The following is a 14,868-nucleotide window of genomic DNA, read 5'->3' on the forward strand; positions in this document are numbered from 1 at the left end:
GTGCTATGTGACCTGGGCAGTTTGCATGCCCCATCTGAGCCCCTTCTTTGTGTGGTGTGGGATGATAGGGCAATGTCACCTTTGGGAGCTGGCACCCAGGTCAGGGGGTACAGTTTAGGGAGTGGGGGGGCTTGCGGGCCATGACTCTGGGCAAATACTGGCAACAAGGGCAGGAGGGCCAGCTGGTGGGGAGGCTGTGAGTGAGGCAGGTACAGCTGGTGAGTGCCCGGGTGGGATGGCAAAGGTTGCCAGAGAGGCAGGGATAAAGAAGAGATGGTAACTGAGAGAGGCAACCAGCAAAGGAGTCAGAGGATAGTGACAGAGTCAAGGAGAGGAGACGTCTGGCTGGGATGAGGAGTCCAGAACCTTCCTTAAAGAAGAAGCTTTTGAGCTGAGCCTGGGAACACCTGGGGAAGACTTCAATTTTGGGGTGGGAGAGGCCCAGTGAGAAGTTGATGGTGACCAGGAAGGTGATGAGTTCTGCCAGTTGATCTCTCTGGACACCAGCAAGCAGGCCACTTGCAGAAGGTTCCTGGGGTCAGTCCCCTTCATGGGGTCAGTCCCATCCTATGAAGAACCCAGGGTTCTCCTCCTTTCTTCCTGCCCCAAATCTTGTACCAAAATAGGTGTGTGGAGCTTTTCACCGAAATTTCCCAGATTGGAATTGTGTCAGAGCTGGAGGGGGCTTTGGGATGAAATGTTTTCCCAGTGAGGAAGCAGAGGCACAGAGGGAGTCAGGGCCTTGCCTGGGGCAAGGGTCTGGCTTTCCTGCCTCCCTGGTGGGGTGGAGCTAAGCTTGTTCTTTCTGCAGGGCTGACAGGGAGAATTGGCATTTCTCAGCGAGATGAGAGGCTGAGGCCACGTGTCCTGTTGCTTATCAGAAGAGTCTGGTGATGAACACACTAAAGTGGAGGGGGAGGGCATGTACCCACATGGCACCTGCTCTGTGCCATGCACCACTCCATTATTCCCTGAGCGCTGCTCTCGCACGGCTGTTTCCATGGCATTTACATCGTATTGGGTATCATAAGTCATCTGGGAACGATTGAAAGTGTACGAGAGAATATTCTATGCAAACGCTGTGCTGTTTCGTGTAAGGGACTGAATATCTACAGCTTTGAGTGTTTGAGGGGATCCTGGACCCAGCAACCTGGAGTACCCTTTATACTCCAGTGTTCGTTCTATGAAGCACGTGCTTTTGTTCCCATTTATATCCAAGAAAAGAGGGGCACAAGCGGCTTAATGCTGGGCACTGTGCAACTGGTTATCACCAGTACAGGAGTTTACAAAGAGGGCAGCTGGGTCCCCTAGTCTTATACCAGCAAGTGTGGGGAGGGAGGGGACCAGACATGTGAAGACACCATATGTCCCCAACCAAACCCCTCCAAGTGCTGGCGGAATCACAGAAGCAGAAGAGACAGGTAGAGAAATTGAGGCACATGTGTAGCATCTTCCTCCTGGGTGTCCCCCACGTGTCCTCCTCTGCCCCAAAACTTCCAAAGAGTTTATTCTCTAAGCAGAGTCCATGGCCTTCAACACTGGGCACTTCCCGCCAGCCTTGGGCCTGGCTGCTTTGTCAGGATTTAGCAGTAAAGGGCATGATATAGATGTGGAAGGGTCTTCAGGCCCCACGAACTCTGTGGATGGCCTACTCCCCACGGAATCTGGGGTGTCAGGTGCACAAGGCTAGGAGGCACATCCCCTCAACTTGGATAGGGTGGTCTCTGAGGCACTTCCAGTTGGACTTTCCCAAGTTTGGGGTGCCTGAAAACCTAGATGGCAAAGAGCCATTGATGCGTGCCTTGTTTATCTTGGGAACAGAGTCAGAAACTGGAATGGACAAAAGTGGAGAGAACAGAGAGATAATTAGGTAGACACATGGGTGGGGATAGAAATAAATAAGGATAGTGGGGTGGGGAATGCTAGGAACCCAGACAGACCTGTCCCTCCCCAACAAAAGGCACCAGGGCCCCTAACACAAGGGCAGCTGGAGTTAGCAGTTGAAACATCCCCAGTCCAGCAGACTCTCTTCCTTACCCATCATGTCCAGTTTGGGCCTGGCAGTGTCCCCCAGGTGGGGGAAGAGGGATGGGAAGGCCAGATGTGAACCACCTTATTTTCCTAAATCTGCCTGAGAAGTTAGAATCAGGCAAGTGGTTCCAAACATCTGCTGTGTATCAAACTCAGTTCTGCTACGGACTGGCTGTGTAGACTTGGACAAGTCACTTTTCCTCTCTGGGTCTCAGATCTGGGCCTCTCTGGGTTTCTAAAATGAGAGTATCTAGCTGAGTGTGGTGCTGCACACCTGTGATCCCAGCACTAGGGAGGTGGAGGCAGAAGGATCTCAAATTCAACTCAGCTTGAAGAAAAATAGAATGAGGGTATTTACAGTCACAATGGCTATGTGTATATGTGGCGTGAGTCCTGGTCACTTGAGCTGTGACCAGCCGGGACCTTACTTTCCTTATAGAAGATGGGGTTCCATCAGTCACCGTTATGAGGATTCAGTGAGAGAGCACTGGACATGTGATGAATGGTCACACTCCCTCTGTCCCAGCTCTGCGGGGAAGAAAGCGAGGTCACATGCATGGGGCTTTGCAACTGCTCAGTACATTGGATCATTCTTAGTCTCCAACATGATCCTATCTTCCAGGTAGGGAAACTGAGGCTCAGGGAGGGCAGGCAACGTAGCCAACATCAGACAGCAAACAGATGGTAGCAGCTGGGATGATCGAGAGGCAGGCCTGGCCCATTCCGGGCGGAGCTTGTCTAGGAGAGGCCCTGAAACCATGAACATGGCAGCAATGGGTCACAGGGAACAGGGTAGGACTGGCCCAAGAGGCCCCAGGCTGGAGGCTGAGAGAGAGGGAAACAGGAGGCACCTTTGGGGAATCACATGTCACAAGGCTGGCCTCAGGGCCACTAGCCCTGGCAGCAGGGGCATAACTGGGAGGGGCCGTTGAAGGCTTCCAGAGGGGAGGAGCTGGGCAGATGGGGCTGGCTGCTGTGGAGGTACAGTGAATGGAGCACACTCACTGGCCAGAGAGAGGCTCGGTGACCCTGCAGGGGTGGTTATAGTCAGAGTGTGTGGAATGAATGAATTTTTATCCATACATGGGAAGATCAAATCCAGGGCCAGGAGCTACACTATAGAACCAGGGTGTGGGTCTCACATAGGCCACAATACCAAGCTGACCAAGTGCTGGACTTGTGAAGTCACTACCATGACCCCATGAGGAAGCAATTGTTATCACACCCACTTTACAGACACAGAAACTGAATCACAGATGAGTGACCTTAAAGCCACACAGGTGGTAACCGAGCTCTGACTGAACTCTGCTGTCATCCTCCAAGTGGCACACAGTAGCCTCTGGTTTCCATAACATGGGGTGTTCAGAGCACTGGGGAAGACAGGCCAGTCACAGCCAAGACCAGGAAAGGCATTCTGGGGAGGGTCCCTGCCGAGGAAAAGACCAAGGGGTGGGAATGGACCAGATGAGTGCAGGGTACAGTAGAACCTTTTGGGGTTCTCAGTAAAGGTGGCAGTCACGATGATAATATCTACGCACAGCAATACTACTCTGCGATAACACAATGTCCTCCACAGCTCATGAGGTGAATGCAGTGTGATGCCCATCTCTTGAGTTCTGAGAAGCAGGTGTGGTTACCCACGTCACAGATGGGGACACTGAGGCCCAGGTCAGCAGGGGAGTTGGGCCTGGAACCAGTGGTTCAGGGTGTCAAAGGCGGTCAGGAGGTATGGTAGGAGGAAGGTCGAGGGCCTGAGAACGCCTGCACATAGCAGGACAAAGGCTGGGAAACCTAATCGTGTATTTACCAGCCTGGAGATTAAGGTGGTCCTGCCAGGGCAGAAAGGTAGCAGCAGGGCAGGGGCGGGGGTCCAGGTCAGCCTTCCCTGGGCTGGGGGTCTGCAAGTCACCATGCTGGCTGTGGGGCTGTCTTCACAGCAACTGGCAACCCTAGCTATGCTACCCAGCTCGAGGTACTTTGTGTCCATCAATCCTGGTAACAGTCCTCAGACCAGGGGAGGTTCCTGGGGCTATACTTACCCTGCACAGGTGGGGAGGCTGAGGTAGGGAAAGTACCTGAGGGCACACAGTGACCAGGAGGCCGAGCCGGCTTTGCCCCCAGGCTTTGGAGTCATTGTGCCTACTCCTCTGCTGCCCGATGCTGTTGAAAGGGCTTCTCACCTTGGATCTGAGGAACAATTGCTCCACTCTGAAGGTGTTATAGAAACATTTTATGAAGACAAAACTCAGTTTTTAACATTTTCTCTGGGTGCTGTCACCTGGGAGAGTTCAGAGGCAGAGACCTGCTTCCTGTTTGTCTAAAGGACAGAATGGCAGGTGGCAGGGACGGTGGGCTGAGCCCTCCAGCAGAGACAGGGAAGACCTGTCTCAGGGGCGCTAGCTTGCTTTGGCAGTAGGCTGAGCATCTGTTCATTGGCCTGACTCTCCAGGGTGTCCCCATTGAACAGGTGACAAAACTGAGGCTCACTGGTGTTGATCACTTGCCAGAGGTCCTGGCCAGGTGGGGCTGACCAGCCTGCCCATGGACGCATCAGGAGCTGTCCATCTTGGCAACTGTCCTCTGGGCAACAACCCCTCTCTCAGGTGGTCCCTGGTCTGACTGCCTGAGAAGGGCTGGCCCATGGCCAGGAAACCAGAGGCAGCTGGGGGAGGGTGGGTAGAGGCAGAAATCACCCCTTTGGCACCCCAAGGAGGGGACCCCAACTGCAACACGAGCCTGCCTGAGAAGCAGTGGAAATTGGCCACTTTGGACAAATGAGGAAACTGAGGCTCAGGATACAGGAGAGTGATTTCCCAGCAAGAATGGGATAGAGCCAAGATCCACGTTTTTGTTTTTAGTTATTTTAATAGTGCAAATTGATGGGCTGTGGTGATAACACGATACACGTATACAGGATGTAATACCAAATCAGGGCAGTTAGCATCTTAACCCCTTAAATTTTTTTTGATTAACAGTAACAATTTACCTGTTCACCATGTGGTATTTCAACACTTGTATGCAGCCTGGAACAACAAATCAGTGTCACAAGTGCTCCCATCTCCTTAGGGGCACCCTGTGTCTGGAGCCTTCCAGCCCCCCTCTCAGAGCCAGGATTTGATCCCCACCTGTGTGTGGCTCAGATTCTCTGCCCTTTTCCTGTCCATCCTTTTCCTTCTGGTGTCTGGGTTCCTACCTTCCTTTCAAGTCTGGCACCTGGTTCTCTTCACTCCCTCATTCATTCCACTCACCCTGCACCCATCATGGCCACAGACGCTGTCACTGCACAGAGCTGTGTGGTGGGGAGAGAGACCCCAACAAGACCACCTCACAGGAGGACTGGGGAGAAGCATGAAGCATGGGCCCTGCGGAGGCCCAGAGAGGCAGCTCATTCAGCTGGGTCAGGGAAGGCTTCCTGGAGGAGGGAGCCTCACTGAGCCTGAAGGAAGAGGAGGAGTTGGCCTGAGAAGTCCTGAATCTGAGCTTCACTGGGCATGACTGACCCAGCCCCAAGAACTGCCTACTGCTGCTGGTGGTGGTGGTAGTAGAGGGGGGAATAGCCAGAACCCGTTCCCCCTCTGAGGGGCTGGGAGGCCTTAGGGGGTCACGGGCCCCTCTAACTATAGTATCAAGCTCCTGGTCCCAGGGGTCCACAGCAGCCTCCCCACAAAAACATGTCTAGTCATAGATCTGCAGAACTGGCAGGGCCTTTGTGCATGTCCCATGTAAATGAGGAGGAGCTAGAGATCCAGAGAGGGCATTGGACTTGCCCAGGGTCACACAGCAAAATGGTGGCTGACTTGGCATGAACATTTCCTTCCTTCCCCTTCACATTCTCTCCCTTTATCCCCGGCACCATCCCAGGGAGGTCGGCCATCATGGCTCCTCAAGTCCCTGCGGATCTTGGATCTGGGAAGAAGTAATAACAGCAGTGGTGGTGACAACTCAGCTCCCTGAGCTCTTCCGGTGTCAGTGTTTGTCATGGATTTCCCCCTCCCCCGTAACACTCCCCGAAACCTCGTGCAGTGGGTACTGTTACTACCTCCTCTCTACCTGGACAGAGGCCCAGAGAGGGAAAGGATCTGACTCAAGACTTCACAGCAGGTAACTAGCTGGGGCAAGATCTAAGCTCAGGACAGCTGGCTCCTCACTGACAGGAAGACATCTGAGCAGAAGGCGAAGAGGTGAGGCACCGAGTCACACCAGTGTTTGGGAGAAAAACATTCCAGTGGGGGAGTTGGTGGGGGCAAGTGCAAAGGTCCTGTGGCAGGGCTGTTCCTGCACTTGGGAGGGACAGCTAGACCAGTGCAGCTGGAGCAGAGTGAGCCGGGGGCAGGGGTTAAAAGGAGAGGGGTGAGGGGTGTTGGGGTCAGGTCACGCGGACTTGTGAACCACTGCGAGGAAGGGAAAGAGAGGGAGGGGAGGGAAGGAGAAGAGTAGAAGGAAAGGAAGGGGAGGACGGCAAATCTTTCTCTGTGGCAGGCATCATCAGTGGAGACTTTTCCCATTGATCCTAGGTTGATCCTCAGAATCCTGCTCAACCCAGTCATCATGCCCCCCAAAAGCGTTGGATGCCCAAGATGGTTTGGACGGTAGTCCAGTTCACACAGGATGGACCCATTACTTGTGAGCATCAACACATGCCCAGCACTGACTGATTGCTTTCCAAATTCTCTACATCAAATGCAAACTGTGGGCTTTAGTGCTCGAGTGTCCATTTCACAGTTGGGGACACTGAGGCCCAGAGAAGTCATCCCTCAGATGCTCATATAATTCACTAGCTAGGCTTAGAGCCCGGATTTAAACACGAGAGTCCCTTGTTCCAGTGCCACTCCACTACCCAGGGGAGACCCACTCCTCGCACTACACCGCCTCACCCACTGCACCTGGCCTCCTGGCCGCACCAGGCCTCTTCATTCCAACAGACTGGTGCAGGCAGGTATGGGCAAAGCACACGGGGAGCCTGAGAACCTCACCTGCCAACCCTGTGCCATCACAGGGCAGGGTGGCATGGAGGGCACGTGTGCCTGTGTTGGGAGCCAGTGCTGGCTGGCCTGGGGGCTGCTAGCTGAGCTCAGCCAAGGTCGAATTAGTCTCTGCTCTCTGACACACTCAGAAGTTTAAGGCCAAGAGTTACTAAGGAAAAAATACAATGGAGGTCAGGTTTCTGTCCATGCCTGGTGAGGACCCCAGTGTCCAGTTAGGGCTGCCTGTCGTCACCTGTGCACGCTCTCTGCTCACTGGAACATGCTTTGTGTAACTAGAGAGATGGTTGGATCTTGTGTCTTTCCTTCCTGATGGAAGGAAAGAAAGCCAAAGAGCCTCGTGGTTCCACCCCTGCACACCCCCGCACCCTACTCCACCCCCACCCAGCCCGTGTTCTTGCTTCTTCAGCACTTATCACTTCCTACCATGTCGTGCATTGTTTATGTCTTTGATTATTTAAAATCTCTAACAGTTCAGGGCTCAAACTCACCCCGCTTGTCCCTCCCCAGCTCTGTGCCTCCTTGTCCCCAAGGCCTCTGTCAGAAAAGTCAGAAAATCATCCCCACTTTGTGGTTGTATTTTATTTCTTTTATTTTTTGTAGTGCTGGGTATGCAGACCCTGGGGTGCCAGGGTCTCGTGCACGCTACCCAAGCACTGTACCACTGAGCCCCATCCTCCTTGCCTCCATCTTGCTAATCCCTCTTCATCTTTCATGTCTCTGCTTAGCTGTCACCTCCCTAGCCCCGTTTCTGGGACAGTCCAGACGGGTAGCCCTCCAAGGGCAAGGGCCACATACGATGTGTGCATCCTTATAGCCATGGTGCTCCATAAATGCTCCATGAACGGCTCACATTGGGAGCAGAAGAGCTCTTGCCTTGTGATGCTAAATCCCTTTCTGCCTCACTGTGGGAGGAGAGCTCCGCTAGCTCAGTGCATGCTGGGAAAGTGTGCAGCCCACCATAGTTTCTTTACAAAGCCCTTTCATGTTGTTTTCTAACCACGCTGTGAGACTAGCAGCTCTGACATTGCTACTAGGAGTGGCTCAGAGAGGTCCAGTCACGTCCTCCAGGTCACACACTTTGTTTTTTCCTGGCCAAGAAGACAGAGCAGACACCAATACCAGAGGGCCTGGTCAGATGGATCCACATGGTGGGAAGGCCAGGTCCCAGCTCTGATAGTTGAATGAAAGTGTCTGGAAATCTGAATTCCTTGTCCCCAACCAGCAAGAGGAAAAAGGAGGTCCAGACTTGGGGTGAAAAAATGAGAGAAGAAATCCCACCAGTTTACACGGGAACACTTTCCAGAATGTTCCAAGCCCTCCCCGGGGCAGATGCTTTTCTCTCTGTTCCCTTAAGAATGAAGTCCTTAGTAGGCCAGTCATCCTCGGAAAGGTCCCAGTTCTCCAGTCCCGCACCCCCACCCCACCCCCACCCCCACTCCACCCCCACCGACCCCCACTCCACCCCCACCCCACCCCCACTCCCCCCACCACCCCAACATACTTCCTGTCCCCAGACTCTCACCTGCCCCGGGGCCACACTGTCTACCAAACTCTGCTGTCAGCCTCCATGCTAACTGTCCCAGCCACTGTGCTTCTGTAGTTCTTTATTTATGTTTCTCCTTGGTGACATTTGATGTTTTCCAAAGACTGCCGCATGTCATCCTGCAGGCTCTTCTGATGTGACAAGGACACTCTTCTCTGAGAGATGAGACTCTGCAGTCTCCCTTCTTGACTCTGGGTGGGCCTGTCATGAGGTAGAGTGACACTGTGTGACTTCCATGCTGCGTCATAATCCTCCAACCTGGTTCTTTTGGGACCCCTACCCTTGGAATCCCACCACTCCACCTGTGGAGACCTATACAGAAAAAACCCAAGGCCCAGACATTGATCACAAGGACGAGCAGGAGTCACTCAGCAGGGGAAGGGAAAGGATATCTTGCCAGGTGCTGGTGGCTCATGCCTGTAATCCTGGCTGATCAGGAGGACCGAGACGTCGAGCCAGCCCAGGCAAATAGTTTGCAAGACCCTATCTTCACAACACCCGTCAAATAAAGGGCTGATGGAGTGGCTCAAGGTGTAGGTCCTGAGTTCACACCCCAGTACCTGACTCATCTAGTCAGCTTTGTTCTTAGTATGAGGCAGGTGCCCATTGTACAGATGAGGTCACTGAGGCCACAGACATGAAGTAGCCAGCCAGGTCATGCGGCTCAGAGGTGACAGAATGGGATGGGAACTCAGCATCTTTCAGGGGATGTGGATGAGCGACCAGGATAGGCATTTGTGGGAGTTCTGGAGGAAGGACAACGTTGTCCCTACAGGCAAGATGTGGGCTTAGAAATAGCTTGGTACGTGAACATTAATGGGTCTCTCTGCACCAACCAAATTCCAAAGACTTTCTTGGAAGAAACGATCCACTGCTCAAAAAGAGCAAGGCCTGGGAAGCCCGGACTCAGCTGAACTCCGAGAGGAGGCCGGTCCCCAGGCAGGTGGGGAGGTCGAAGGGTCAGAAGAGGCTCCTGGTAGAAATTCTTTGGAGAGCTGGAAGATCTGCTGCCTCCTTGCTGACCGCTAGTGGAGCTGGAACTTTCCAGAAGCTGTTAGTCTGCTAATGTCTGGGGTCCTTAATGGTGACACAGGGTCACCAAGGCACTGCTGCTTACTCCAACCTTGGGCCAGATGAGGTCTAGCATTGTATCTCTCTCCCTGGATTGCCTGCGGTGCACATGGCTCCCTAGTACCCACGGCTTGTTCTCCAAGGGACGCGATACCCCTGCGGGGCCCCGCAGTCTGTTATCTGCCTCCTCAGAGACCTGAGTTCAGAGTCCTGGGTCTGAGTTGCTGCTGTGGTCTGTGCTGATCACCAGCTTCTCCAGCCATTTCACCATGTCACCCACCCCTGCTGCCTGAAGTGAGGGGTGGAAGGAATCTGAGGCTGAGGATTTGGACAGGTGCCTCTGTGCCTTGGCTCCTCATCTCAGCAGGGGGTGAGGATGAAAGTAGAAGAGTGTTTAAGCAGCGGGACTTAGCCTAGTCTAGCTGCAGTCGGGGTCTTTACTCATGATTGGCACCCAGAGGGGCGGGGGTGGGTAGGGACTGGTTCAGTTCACAAGGTCACTCCAGCCCTGGGGAACACAGGATTTAACTCCGTGCTCTCTCTCTCACTCTCTCTCTTTTCTCTCTCTCTCTCTCTGGACATATCTTCCTGCACATGATACCTTTATCCCCTGGACTCATCTTGCCAACCTGGCCACAGGTAGAATCTCTCAAGGAGCCCTATAAGACCAGATAACCAGGCCACATCCCAGAACCAGCATCCCTGGCATTGGGATTCTTCAAAGCTCTCCTGTGGATTCCAGTGTGTGAGAACCCAGTCCCAGCAAGGCCACGTTCCCACTGTGCTTCCGTGCTGGGTGACCTTGGGTTTGTTCACATCTTTGAGCCTCAGTCTCTTCGTCCAACTAGGAATGCTACTCTGTCATCACAAGGCTAAAGGGATCATGTAATTTAGGGAATCACCTAGTTCTAAAAGCTTGGAAAAACAGTAACTAAAATAGTCATGCTCACAATACTGACCTTGCTGAGTGGAAGGGGACAGTGATGTGGACTTAAAAGGAGCACCTTATAAAGGCACTTCTGGAGCGCAGTTCAGAGGCTGAGAGCCACCAAGTCAAAATCTTCCCTCTGTAGGATTGGGTAGGTAGCTCAATGTCTGTGTGGGGTCTCTGCTCAGATAACAGTGAATACTGCAGCATTCAGCAGGCCACTGCGCCTGTCTGCACAGAGGGTCGTGGTTGTGCCCACCAAGCAGCAGGGTCCCTCTGCCTGGTCCCTACAGTGCCCTCCCTGGGCTGCAGGGTGGAGGGTGAGAGAGACGGGGGAGTTGGGCTCACCTGGTTTAAGCACAGCCAGGAGGTTATTTATTTATGTATTTACTTATTTTTCTGGTGATACCTGGGATTGAACTCAGGGCCTTGAGCTTGCTAGGCAGGCACTCTACCACTTGACGCTGCTTTGGTTATTTTGGAGATAGGGTCTGGATTTGTGCCTGGACCAGCCTTGATGGCGATCCTCCTGTTTACACTTCCTGTAGCTGGGATGACAGACTCGTGCCACAGCACCCAGCTTTTACTGATTAAGATGGGGTCTAGAGAACTTTTTGGCTGGGTTGGCCTCTAACTGCAGTCCTCACGAGGGAGGTTCTTTGTGTACAACTTTAAAAAACAAGCATGACTCTGGGACTTGCCATTGTAAACGTTTTATACGCATTTCCTTGTGGAACCCTCAGAATAGCCCTGTGAGATCAGTTCTGCCATTCTCCATTTCATATGTGGGGAAACAGGCACAGAGCAGTCAAGTAACTTGTCCAAAGTTGCACAGGGGATAAGTGGCAGAGTCAGGATTTGAACCCAGGCCAGCTGGTGTCATGGACCATGCTTTCAACTGCTCCAACTGTGCCGTGTCTGTTACCAAACTTGCTCCTTAGGTTGAATGCTCAAGATGGTTGGCAAGAGTCTACAGAAGAGGAAACTGAGGCTCAGGTTGCTGAAGTACTGAGGCCACCCAGTCAGCAAGAAGCAGAGCTGCAGGTTGGCCTGGGTCTATCTGGCTTCAGGTCCTGTCTTTCACCCTCTGCTTTTGCGGTGTGAAAATCAAAGCATTCGTTTGTTCATGCACTTGTTTATATATTCCTCTGTCTCTCTAATCAACATAATTGAGTACCTACTGTTTACCTGGCCCTGTTCTGGGTCTAAGAAGGTGGAGATGAGATAGTACTCTGTCCCTGAGGCCTTCCCAGGCAGTAGGGTAGACACGTAAATACCCTCCCCAGGGTCTAGGGGAAAGACTGGTTCTGTATGCAGGAGTCTGGAAGGGCAGCCTTGAGAGTGGCTTCCAACTGGAATTCATGGGATGAATCTTGCCTTCATTTCAAGAAGAGTAAACTAGGCAGAGAGAAAGGCAATTGCAAAGTCAGGGTCATGTGAAAGTATGTGGTCCATTTGGGGACATCACATGATTGGGTGTCACTAAGGTGACAGCAGGTGTGGGGGGGGTCAGTGGGATGTGTTGTTTGGAGAGTAAGTTGCTCACTGTCCAGGCGAGCAAGATGAGGCCTAAGCTGGAATCATGGTGAGGAGCTGTAGAGGGAGGGGGAGGTTTAGGTTGGGTAATGGCAGGAAGGGACCCATTACTGTCCCAAAATGGACCTCACCTGAGAATGGAGGGGGAGAAACAGAGCACATGGGGAGTGGGACTTACTGCTGGGCTGATGGGAACGGGAGCAGAAAGGGAAGGTGGGGACAGCCACCTCGGGCCAGGACCCTGTTAGAGTGAATGACTCTCCATGGAGATCAGGGCCACAGTGACAATTCTACCCAGGAGGAGGCCTGGGAGAGACAGTGCAGGACCCAGAGTCCAGCTCTCCTGCACTGATGGGAACTCACCTCTTTACCTTCTAGGTGTCAGCTTCCTTTCTGCCAGTGGGGACCCTAATCACCTTGGCGATGACCAGGGCCTGCCTCTCCATCTTCTGGACGTGCTCTGCTGCACCTTCCTCTGTACCTCACTTTAGCTGGGCCCTCTCTTTCCAGCTGCTCCCTCTTTCCAGCTGCTCCCTGATCTCCTGGCCTCCTGTCCACACTGTTGGTCACTAATGCTTACTGGAGGGCACTTCGTAGGACACAGTTCTGAGCCTGGCGTTCACCTGCTTCATCTGTTCTGAGATAAAACAGGTCCTTCGTGCTTTGGGCCTTTGGGAAGCCAGCCATGCATGTACTTCTGTCTTCTACCCTCGTTCTCTGGCTTCAGAGCACACACCCTTCCCCCGAAAGTCCACACCATTGCCACGCCTGTGGGCTACAAACCATGCTGTTCCCTGCCTGAGTTGCTTGTCCTTGCTGTGTCTGGTAAAATTCCCACAACCATTTGTGGGGCTGAGATGTAAAGGAAGGGAAAACATGGGAAGGGAGGGGCTCTCAGATATTGCCAACACCTCTTGCCACAGATATGGTTCTTGTCCAAGCTGGCAGCCAGACCCCAGAGCCTCAGGGGCGGGCACCAGGCCACCAAAAGGAGGCGAGGTGACCAGGCAGGACCGACAATACAGTTTCCCATGCTGCCAGGACTCTGGAATGTGCGGTCCCGTCCTGTCTCGTCTGTGGTTGGAGAAATATTCAGCCGAGAATAAACACTCTCATTCCTGATGAAGGGCGATGTCAAGGACCCTCTAGACCCGAATGAGAGGACCTCACCCTGAGGGTTCAGCTTGGTCACATCCCTTTATCAAGAGGGCCACCTGGACCATGCTGTGTGATGCCCCGTGAGCCGCTCCCCCTCTCTGTGCTACCATGTCTGTTGTTTCTAGCTCAGGGGAGAGAAAGGACCCCACAGAGAGGTCCTGCCCACCTATGGGCTTTCTTCAGGTTCAGCTGGGGCTATCTCCAGGAACTGTGAGTGTCTGAAGAAGGAAACCCCCTGGAAGTGAATAGATCTGTTGACTCTTCTTGAAGTTCCATTTTATGATGTCCCTCCAGTGCCAAGGACTGGGAATGGCTTCTCCTAGGAGAGGTGGGGGCTTCCAGAAACTCAGATGTGCTTTCCAGAAACTCAGATGTGCAGACTCAGTAGGGACTCAACCCAGGAGTGCTCTGTCCTGCCTCCCTGGCTGTCCCTCCATGCACACCTCCTGTGGTGGACACTTACTGCCCTCCACGTTGCCCATAGTTCTTAGGGGGTCAGTGCTTCCTTTCCCAGCTGGACCTGGCCTCCCTATAACTCCCCCATCCCTGCCACCATGGGCCACCAGATCCTTTGGTTTCCCTGTCCCAGAGACGGCCCTGCAGAGACTTAGGGTCAGCAGTGGGCTCCCTTCTGCTGCCCTGCCTCACACAAAGGTCTCCTTGCTGTTCTCTTCCTACAGCACCTGGTGGCCTCCAACTCTGTCCCAGAACATCTTCCTGCCTTAACCATGCACAGCCAGTGTGACCCGGTCATGGAAAGCAGGAAACAAGTGTTTTGAGGCCACTTGGCATGAATTCTAATCCCAGCTGTACCACTTCCTTACTATGTTGCTTAGGACAGGTGACTCACATTCCCAGAGCCTCAGTTTACTCATCTGTCTGATGGGAGCAGTAGAAGCATCCAGCTCAAGAGGACAGGCGAGGTGTAGGTTAAGACATGCTGCAGAGGCCTTTGTAGCTCTGCAATGAGCCTCCTACCTGTGTTGCCTCCGATCCTCCCCAGTCCACCCTGCACCCTGCACAGTGCTCAGCCTATAAGACCACCTCTTTGTCCCCTCAAACCATGCCCTTTTTGGTCTCTACGCCTTCATACAGGTTCCTGCACCTAATATGTGCCTCTCCTTCACAATATGGCAGTCCTCCCTCATGGTACAGGGCAAGGGTCGTTCCCAGAGGCCTCCCTTCCTTCTGTCAGGAAGAAACACTCCTCTTTGGCCCCCTGCCTGCCCGCACCCTCCAAACTGAGAGGTTCTGAGGCAGAAGAACTGGAAAACAGAGCTTGACCCTTGTCCTATGTCTAGATCACACGACTCCTTGGGCCTCAGTTTGCCTCATATGAGAAATGGGGACAAGAACCAAGCTCTTGCTCTGTGCCCGTGTGTTCTGTCACCCGCAGAAGTGCCCCTAGTATGCAGGTGCAGCTTCCCAGTATAAGTGTGCATTTCCTGGACAAGAATAGCACCGTGGGCCCACGCAGCAGGGTTACATAAGTTCCAGAATTTATTTTCCCTGTAATTACGGCAAACTCCTGGAGCCCTGGGTGAATGGGCCCAGGCCCTGGCTCTCGATTCTACGCATGCTGGGACACACACCAGAATTAATTTAATTACCATCCC

Source organism: Castor canadensis, chromosome 10 (genome assembly GCF_047511655.1).
Source record: "Castor canadensis chromosome 10, mCasCan1.hap1v2, whole genome shotgun sequence".
Lineage (NCBI taxonomy): Eukaryota > Metazoa > Chordata > Mammalia > Rodentia > Castoridae > Castor > Castor canadensis.